The 9,875-nt window shown below is 38.1% G+C and overlaps 1 protein-coding gene across 18 annotated transcripts in view; it reads left to right on the top strand.

The window, feature by feature from the left end:
• DLG2 (discs large MAGUK scaffold protein 2) overlaps positions 1–9,875 on the top strand; it is a 1,856,054-nt gene that overhangs the window by 1,535,134 nt on the left and 311,045 nt on the right. Inside the window, exon 1 of one of the 18 annotated variants that reach the window (XM_081064701.1) lies at positions 3,574–3,681. The exons of the other annotated variants lie outside the window; for them this stretch is intronic. The gene's annotated coding sequence lies outside the window, so the exon portion shown is untranslated. Of the gene's footprint in view, positions 1–3,573; positions 3,682–9,875 lie in introns of those variants that run through there. 18 annotated transcript variants of the gene reach the window in all.

Raw genomic sequence — 9,875 nt, 5'->3', positions numbered from 1 at the left:
GCAAATCCAAGGCTTGTTTTTATTGATTTCAGTACATAGCACAGCCTCTGACACATTGTAAACATTAGATAAATGTAGACTAGATGGTCTTGAGGCCATGTCAGATGTGCGATTATATTTCTTAGCTCATGTGTTAACTGCTAAACACAAGCACAAACTGTTTACCCAAACACCTGGGAGTAGGGAGTTGGAAAAAAATGGAAGTACTTTTCTTTGCTTTAGTTTTGGGGCTAGAGGAACTAAATGTCTTTTGCTTAAGAGGAAGAATTTCATAGAAGAAGTAGGATTTGAATTGGGCTTCCTGAGGCAAAGGTGACAGTGTGACATGGGTCTATGAACAAGATAGACTGTCCCCAGCCCAATAGACAGCATAGATGTAAGTTCCAAAGTTACTACTAAAGGGTTCCGATGACAACATTAGAAGTATTTGTCTGAATAGCTGGTTTTGAAAACCTGTGTCCCAGTGTACATTTTCCTGTCTTCATTTTAGTTTCCTTTGAACATTTTAAACGTTCCTTCTCCCACATAGCCTCTCACACTTCTCCTACACACTCCCAATCCTCTCCCACATACATAGCCAAAAAAAAAAAAAAAAAGTCTCTCTTTCTCTTTCTCTCTTTATACTAGTTTCCTCTATACTTTTGCTCAGTAATATGTCACAGTCAGAAAAGTTTCAGCTCATCACTTGGCAATCTTAATGTCGCTCTCTTAAAATACTCAAAGATTCGCTCTTTTCCTTAATAGCCAACAATAAATATGAATTTTAATATCCCTTATCCCATTGCCTGGGGCTGAAATTTTCACAATATTAAACTTAAATTGGAAGCTTCTAAAACTAGTCTGGAAAAAAGAAGTAGGCAGATTATTTTACAATTACTTCCTTAGTCCAAAAGCAAATGATATGAATTTTACTCATTAAACATTTTTTAACCAGGAAATAAACCCCCAAAACAATTCTTAAATTTTACATGACATTCACATTAGAAAGTACAAAATAGAAATTTGCTTTCAAAGGTATCAGTAGTGGTATTAGATTGAACCATATACAATTGCTACTTTTGTAGGTCAAGTCAAATATTGGAAAATTTGTATAGTCCAAACTAACATAGATTCATAGCTATCTAGTATCCACAGAATCCTCACAGATGTCTTGGTCTTTAGAGCTCGTGGGTAGATGTTAAAACCATGGATGATAGTATGTAAAGAGTCTTCAGAAATTCAAACCAAAAAACAAACAAAAAAAACAACCAAAGAAACTACCTTTATTGGTTTACTCATTTGAAAAGGATGTTAAACAAAGCAGGACTGTTTTCCAAATTTCCATATTAAAAGCAACAGTCATCATTCATTGAGTAGGTTTTTATATACATCATCTTATTCAGTCCTCACTATAACTCTGTAAATCTTGAAGTAGATATCTCTGTCATCTCATCAGAGATGTAAAAATGGGATCTCAGAGCAGGTTAACTTGCTCAGGATCACAAATTCCAGGCCTGAGTTTGTTGGACAAAGCCCACACTCTTTCCCTTCTATCACACTGCCCCCATTGATATAAAAGTGTGGGGCAGCAAGAGGAGGGGAGGGAGAGAGGGAGAAAGTTTGCCAAAATGAAATACCGATTATTATCAGGACTTAATAATATGGATATATGTTGAGTTCTTTGCATATAAACTTTGACATTCTGCAATAGGCCTTTAAGATAAAATCCTATAAAGTAGGAAATCATCTTATAGATCCAGAGCTCCTCAAGAACAGAGGTTGTGTCTAAATAATCTTGGTATCTTTGGGCTATGGCATAAGATCTGACACATAGGAAGTCCCAAATAAATGTTTCTAGAATGAATGTTTGAATGAGTGAATAAATGAATGACTTTTACAATGGAAGGAGGCAAAAAGAGGTACTTAGTTCTTTCCAGAATCAAACATCTTACAATATACATGTATTTTTGAACCACATGATTGAATCATAACTCTGAATGGTACCTCATAGACTGCCTTGCACAATATTTGTTTGTTTGCTTGCTTGTCTGTTTAATAAATTAAGGAACTAAAGCACAAAATTCCAAAGCTAATTGGTGACAGAAGCTAGAGTTATATACACTGAATATTCTTTAAAATATACCTGTCCCTGGGTTTTGCCTTTATTGGGACATAAAACCACTAATCTAAAATAGTGAATTATTCTAATATTTGTATTTTGATACATATGATACACAGGTATGTATGTATGTGTGTAAATATACATATACACACATATAATTACAGAACAATTTACTTTCTTTAAAAAAATATTGAAGTTCATTGTTTTTATTTCACATATCAATTGGTAAAGATCAACATTAGCCAGGAATTTCTAGATGGCAGAGAGCCAAATACAAGTTTTTTGCTTTGAGAACCCACTGTTTATTAATCCTCAGGTGAATTAGATCTCCTGAAAGGAATCTTACATGGCCAGACATTCATAAGCCAGCAAAAAAGAAAAAAAGAGACTTTTCATGCATACAACAGGTACTTTTACATGTTATCCTACAAAACACATTGTACAACTCTACATACTTTGTCTTAGTGATTTACGCATTTTATGCACATTTTGTCCCCCGTTCATAGAAAAAGCCACACCATTTTCCTAGTTTACCTGATTTTCTCTTTACACCTAACTTTGAGGAGAAGCAATATTTAGAACAGATACATTCCTTAAAAATGGGTGTTATGCATGCATAATCATCTATTACTAACATAATATTTGTGGTTTTCACTCAGTCATTTCACGTGTCTCCAGTGTGACTTTTCCGCTACGTGCTTCTTTAACCCTGTATTTTGTATCTGAAGTCCATTCTAAAATTATGAGTATATCAACGCAGTGATGTTTTCATGCTTTTAAGAGGGAGTGAGCTGTTGGCAAAGGATGGATAAGAAATGGAGGTTAGCATGGAAGTGATGTAAACCTTGAGCTATGCACATTCCCAAAAGCCCAGAGTTAAGCTACTATTGACTGACTGGTGCTAAGGAACAAGGGACAGATGGGAGGCTGATTTGGAGTTAGAACATTCAGCTTGTAATGTCAATGTTGGAGGTTGAACATTCAATCAGTTCCTTGATCTACAGTAAGGCTCTACATGAGACAGAAACAAGTGGGTTTTTTTAAAAAAAAATGTTCTACAGCATCTCCAGGGCCCTATAAATCCTAGGGAGCTTCCCCAGAAGCTCAACATAGGAAAAACCCTAACTTATGCTTCTTTTTGACTTAGCGTCACAGAGCATTAAATATAAACAAGACAGCCTGAGATGGCATTTCAAAATGCAAGCAGAGATAATTTTATTTCAGTTCGAGTGCATGCTCCTCTGGTTTGCCTGTATTTGACAGCTAAACCAATGTTTCAGTTGCATTAATGGAACAAGAACACTGTTTATTTTTTATTAGCATAATTATAGGGCTCCCACAGCAAGTCAGTTTAGACTTCAAATGGGCAATGCAATTCCGGAAACTCTGCGCTAGGTGGTAAACACAGTAAGTGGTAGGCTGTCCTCCCAACAGAGCAGGAGAAATCAACCAGAGAAGAAAAAAAACGGGATGGACAGAGAAAGTCGAAGCAAATCGTTCAAAGGGAGGGGATAGGAGAAAGGCGGGAGAGGAAGAGAGAAAGATCAGCAGCAGGAGGGAATAACAGCCGCAGAGGAAAGGTAAGGAAGGGAGATGGGAGGGAATGTAGTCACAGATGCTGATGCCGAGATCTGGAGAGCATCACAGAGGTGAGACTCTGAGGTGAGGAGGGAGTGTGGGGAGCAGGGAAACAGTGTCTCAAGATCCAGGGAATGCACCTACGCAGGGCAGTGTGTGTGGTAACTTTTCCAGGTGGCTAGTGTTCGGCAAAAGAGAAAATTGCATGCAAAGCTAAATTGTAAGGGGAAAGATGGAGAAAGGGATTTTAAAGAATCTGGAATTACATGTCTGGGTTCCACAGAACTTCCAGGGCCAAGAACAGCAGGGGCTAATCATGTGTATTGTATTCTGATGTTGGCAACTGTTGGGGCAGTGAGTGGAATTTGAGAGTCACAGGTCTCGGTTTCAAACAGCCTCCAACGCTGCTTCTCCTTCCCTATCCCAGTGCTTATTGAGTTAATGCTGGTCTGTCTCACAAGAGGTGGGAGAGCCTGCAGCCTGTCAGTGCCTGCAGCCAGCCTTTCAAGGAACTGGCCTCAAGTATAGAGTGAAGTACAGTTCAAGGAGCGAGCTGGATCGGGAGGCACTGAACTTGGCCACAATGATATACAAAAGGCATTGACTTTGATTGAGATGCTGGGGGTGGGGGGAGCACTGTTGAGCTCTCTGTAACGTCCAAAGTGCCAGAGCCACTGAGAGGGGGACTGGCCCCCTTACTGACTGATTGGGGTTGAAGGGAGCAGCCCTTAGGGAGCAGGGCTGGACAACATGCCTGTGGGGGACTGTTAACAGAGATGGAAAGGCACTGATGACAGGCAATAGCAGGAGCCAGAGCTGCTGTTAGAAGGCATCCCTTTGTGATGTGGTGGTGAAGGGGATTTGTGTTTGGAGATGGGGGAAGGAAAGGGGGCATCGATTCAGCAACTCCCTGGCATAGGCGGTTGTCAGAGCATAACCTGCAGGCCTGAGGCTGCAGGCAGCCAGGGTTGGAGGAGAAAAGGGTAGCATATGTGTGGGGGAGAAAGAACACAAACACAGTCCGTGTATCACACAGACAGAACTCTCATCTCAGCTCTGCTGTGATGGAAGCTTTCAACCTCTCTGCGCCTCAGTTTCCTTGTTTGAAAAGTTAAGCTCAGCTAAGTTCTTGAGATGATTAACAATAACAACCCCAGCATAGTACCTTTTTGCTTAGCATTTGGTTGCCAGTATTATGTTTATTAGGGACCTTTTTCCTTCCACATTTAAACTTCTGGTCACAGACAGATTGAGGAAAGCCAATTTCACTGGATCTCTTCCCTCTTTATTCCCTCTCTCTATTTGTTCCTATTTTCCTGATTCTCTTTTTTCCTCCCCATTATTTACTGAGCGTTTACTTTGTGCTAGGAAGTGAACCAAGGCAGGGGGGCCTGATTTCTCGGTGTTTTCTTTCTGTAACTCAGAGTATGGCTTTTCGGTTCTGTTCACATCCAGAGCTCCGGCACCTAACCATGGAAACTCAGACTTCGCTGGGGAGTTGTTTTCTGTAGGGAGTGGCGTTCTCTGCGCTAAATTAGGAGGGCTGGAAGGAGAGAATTGGTTGTAATTAGAAAAGATTTAAATGACTGAAAATACCTCCCTGACTATGTAAATGGAAAATTTTCTGATGCTTACAATATTCACTTGAGACTGGTGGTAAAAGACTGTGCACAGTCTTGGCTGCTGTTATGAAGTTCTGATATATGGTTGAGGGAGCAGAGGAAGCGATGAAGGAAAGGTGATTCCAGAATGTGGCTTTTCTTCCTCTTTCAATTTTATGAAGTTTATCTTTTCTGAAGAGTTTTGAACTGATTTTGTAGTTTCTTCTGGGTAAGAGGGAATACTGGAGTTGATCTTGTCCAACCCTCCCATCTCATAGGTAAGAAAACTGTCTTGGCTGCCAATAGGCTGTCCTATTGGCCTGAAAGAAGCTTTTTGTAAAATTACTGACTCCAAGAGTAAAGGCTATATGTTGTGTGGTCCACGTAGCACTTCCCAAAAGAGACCACATTCAAGATGGCGACTTCAGCATAGGAAACCTCACCCGCTAAGGAAAGCTGATGCCTTCCTTTTCAAGGTCTGGCATAGCTTCTCCATTAGTTCTCCTCTCATCACTTTCTTTTCTAGTTTGTCGTCTTTTCATTATTAGCCATAGGAATTAGCCACCAAATCTTTGGCGAGCTGGTTAATAATGCTTTTTTAGTGGAGTAGAAGTCTTTGTGAATCTCAATCCTTCATCAGGGTAGCAGAAGAGATATATCAGGCACGTGTAATTACAATCACCCTCAATAATAATTTATGAGAAGGAGCAATTGTGCCACATTCTAAGAATTCAAGAAGACTAGCACAATGATTGGTACTGCCTTCATGAGGCTTACAGTCTAATTGGTGACATGAATTCCTGAAAAGGTAATTTAATAGAAAAAGAAAGCAAATTACACAATAATGTGTCATATGATACATATTTTTAAAAGAATAACTGTAAGTGGAAGTAAATATATGTGTTTTTGCTTCACTCACTTACATGTACCAGGTAATATTCTAGACATCAGGAATGTAGGTGAGGATATTAATTGTATATGTGTGGAAAAAATATGTAGACATCATATATTCAATTTATTATCAGTGGTTACTGGAGGGTTAGAGTAGAAAAAAGGAGATAGTCAATTTGTTTTTCTCTATTGTTTTAATCAGTTAAAATGAGCTTGAATTGCTTCTATACCTCAAAAAATAATAATAAAGCATTGAAGGAGGATGAAAATTTATATAATGCTGCCAGGTTGTGAGACTGATGACCAAGTGAGTGGCACAGATCATCAAAAGGTAATCTGGAAAAGTAGAACTTGACCTGGACATGAAGGAAGATCAAGATTTTAGAGAATCCTAGGAAACAGGAAGCAGGACGGGGGAGGAAGAGATCAATGAGGAATTACACTGGAATAGGGATGTGCATGAAGCTTCTGGCTGCAGCAGAGGATTGGCTTAGGTAAAGGAGATGTGTAATATAGGAGACGGAACACAGGCACTTCAATCTGGACTCTGAGACAAATATACTCCAGGACCTGGCAAGTGACTCCTTCCCTGGGCCTCAGTCTTCTTACCTATGAAATGGGAGGATTGGACAAGATCAACACTAGTATTCCCTCATGTTAAAAAAGTCTGTGTTCTTAAGAAACTAGAGAAGACTGTAGTAAAAGCCAAGTTTTAGAAGGCCTTAACGGTGAGGACAAGGAATTTGCATGTAACCCATACGCTGTGAGGAACATAGGAGAATATGAGCATCTGCATAGTGTGTGAATTTGAAAAGCAGTATTTAGAAAAAAAGTCGATTGGCCATGATATGCAAGATAGCTGTCAATGTGACAGAGGCAGAAATAAAAGAAGGAGTAAGGGAGGGAGGGAGAGACAGAATTTAGAGGAAGGCTTGCAGATCAATTAGAAGTCTACTGCACAGTGTCTTGATAAATCAAAAAACAAAATCATGAGTCTATAATGGGAAAGAGAGGGAAGGAAGGAAAGAGGGAGGGTGGGAGAGAGGGAGGGAGACAGAGAGGGAGGGAGGGAGGGAGGCAGGGAGCGTGAGAGAGAGAGTGAGAATATGAGAATAAAGGGAAAAGTCTTCTGCACAGAATACCAGCTAATAATTCTGGAAGAAATCGAGAATTAGAAAATGACCATTTTTCAACCCTCAGTAAAATTCGGGTAAGCATACTCATTAGAGGCTTAAAAAAACTGAGATGAAAGTTCATTGGGGGAAAATAATATTCAAATGGTCTCAAAAAATCACCCCATAGATTATTATTTACAAAGTGCCATTCTAAAGGTGCCTTTAGAATTGGAGCGATCTGGTGGTCCTTAACCAAGGGAACAAACTTAGTATCTCCAACAGTGAGACAACCTCACGTTCTGATCCTCCTAAACATGATACAGTAAGAGTACATAATGCGATTCCCTAGATTTTGCTAAAAATGTTTGACCTGATTCTGATCAGGAAGAAACAATTAGGCAAATCCAGAATGTGGAACAGTCTGTAAGCATCTGGCCTGAACTCTTATAAAAAAAGAAAGAAAAAAATGTCATATCATTAAAGAGGAAAAAAGGTAGTAGTTTAGATTAATAATGACTAAAGACATAATAATAACAAAATACAAGTAAACCTTGATTCAATCTTCGATTGAAGGGAAAAAATGTAAAAGACATTCTGAGGACAATTAAGGAAATCTGAATAGGCATATTGGATAATATAGAATTATTGTTAGCTTTCTTTGGTGTAATAATGGCAGTGTGGATATATAGGAAATATCTTTACAGAGGAGATTCTTTACTGGTATGTTAGGTTGGAAATGGCACGATGTCTGTCGCATATTTTGAATGGTTCAGAAAAAATATGTGTGTTTAGGTGTGTGTCTCTTCTGACATAGATAGATAGATAGATAGATAGATAGATAGATAGATAGATAGATAGATAGATAGATAGATAGAGGCAGAGAAAGAGAGACAGAGGAGGGAGGGAGAATAAATGTGCCAAAATATTAGCAACTGTTGAATCTTGATTAAAATGGTATGGATTTTCAATTACTGTCCTTTCAATTATTCTGTGGTTTGAAATTTTTCAAAATAAGAAGTGGGGGGGGTCTGTTGCAATAGTCTAGATTAAGGCTTAAAGCTAAAGTAGTAAATTCAATAAGAAAGAACAAAAGCAAAATATATTTTGAAGGGAAAATAGGTTAATAAGTATCTTTTCTCAACAACAGTGATAAATACAATTTGATTGTCAGCATCCGTGTCTGTTCAGATCTCCTCCCCTTGATTTGACGGATGAAGTAATTGAAAGAGAGGATTTAAGAGTCCTTGACACAGTTTGCCTGAACTCCAAAAACTTGTTCCCTGGGAGCTTTTAGGCAGTGAAATGGTGACCTTATTTTTAGGTGAGGAATAAGTAAGAGAAATGCTAAAATGTAATTATGGGCAATAGTCAGATGTTGAGATACACATAAGCCCAAGACAAAAGGATGTCATTATCCTGAGGATCTATGATGTCATAAACACCAGGTGAGTCCTGCATGCTGTAGCCGGAGTTTGAGTTGTACATTAATGAATTTTGACCTTATTAGCACCTTATTCCTACTGAAGTCTTTCAGATGCTTTAGGAATGGACCATTTGACAGGTGTATCTCTAGCAACACTTTTGCCCGTTCTTTAAAATTGATTTTAATGCTTATGAAGAAGGTCAACTGTACAGGGGGGAAAAAAGAACCAAGAACCTCTTTCACCTATACTATAAACTCATTAAGTCTCTTTTAAAATTAGCACATTTATGTGAAAAACAATGTTGATCCAATATTTATTATTGCAATTGCTATTGCATTTTTTTAATTTAGTTTTTTTATTATTAGTTTCAGGTGTACTAATAATCACACCTGTAATAGTTAGACATTTATACTCGTCACAAAGTGATAACCCCCCCAATCTACTACCCCTCTGACATCATATACAGCTGTTACAGTTCTACTGACTCTATTCCTTATGCTGTACTCCACATCCTGTGACTATATATATATATATATATAATATATATATAATATATATGTTATATATATGTCACAGGATTTGGAGTACAGCATAGGATATATATGAAACATATATATATAAAACATATATAATATATATACATATATTATATATATTATATATATATAATATATATATATAAAATTGTAGTTGACATTCATTATTATTCAACTTCAGCTTCAGGTATACACTGCAGTGATCAGGCATCTATACAATCCATGAAGTGGTCTCCCTAATAAGATAAGTGTCCATCAAATACCCTACAAAATCTTTACATTACTGATTATATTTCCCAAACTGTCTTTTATATCCCCGTGGCAATCTTGTGATTATCAATTGTGCTTTCTAATCACCTCACTTTCTCCCTCATCCCGACCCCCTCCCATCTAGCAACCCTCAGTTTTTCCTCTATATCTCTGAGACAGTTTCTGATTAGTTTGTTCATTTATTCTATTCTTGAGATTCCACATATAAGTGAGACCATACAGTATTTGTCTTTCTCCATCTGACTTATTTCACTTAGCATAATGTGCTATTGCCTTTTTGATAGACCAGTTTTTCACTGTGTATGACTTTGTCACAATTTGCAGGACATTTAACATACCCAGGACTTTCACAATTAATG

This window comes from Rhinolophus hipposideros (genome assembly GCF_964194185.1).
Source record: "Rhinolophus hipposideros genome assembly, chromosome: 10".
Lineage (NCBI taxonomy): Eukaryota > Metazoa > Chordata > Mammalia > Chiroptera > Rhinolophidae > Rhinolophus > Rhinolophus hipposideros.
The sequence above is the reverse complement of the archived record's forward strand: the minus strand, read 5'-3'. Positions and strand labels throughout refer to the sequence as shown.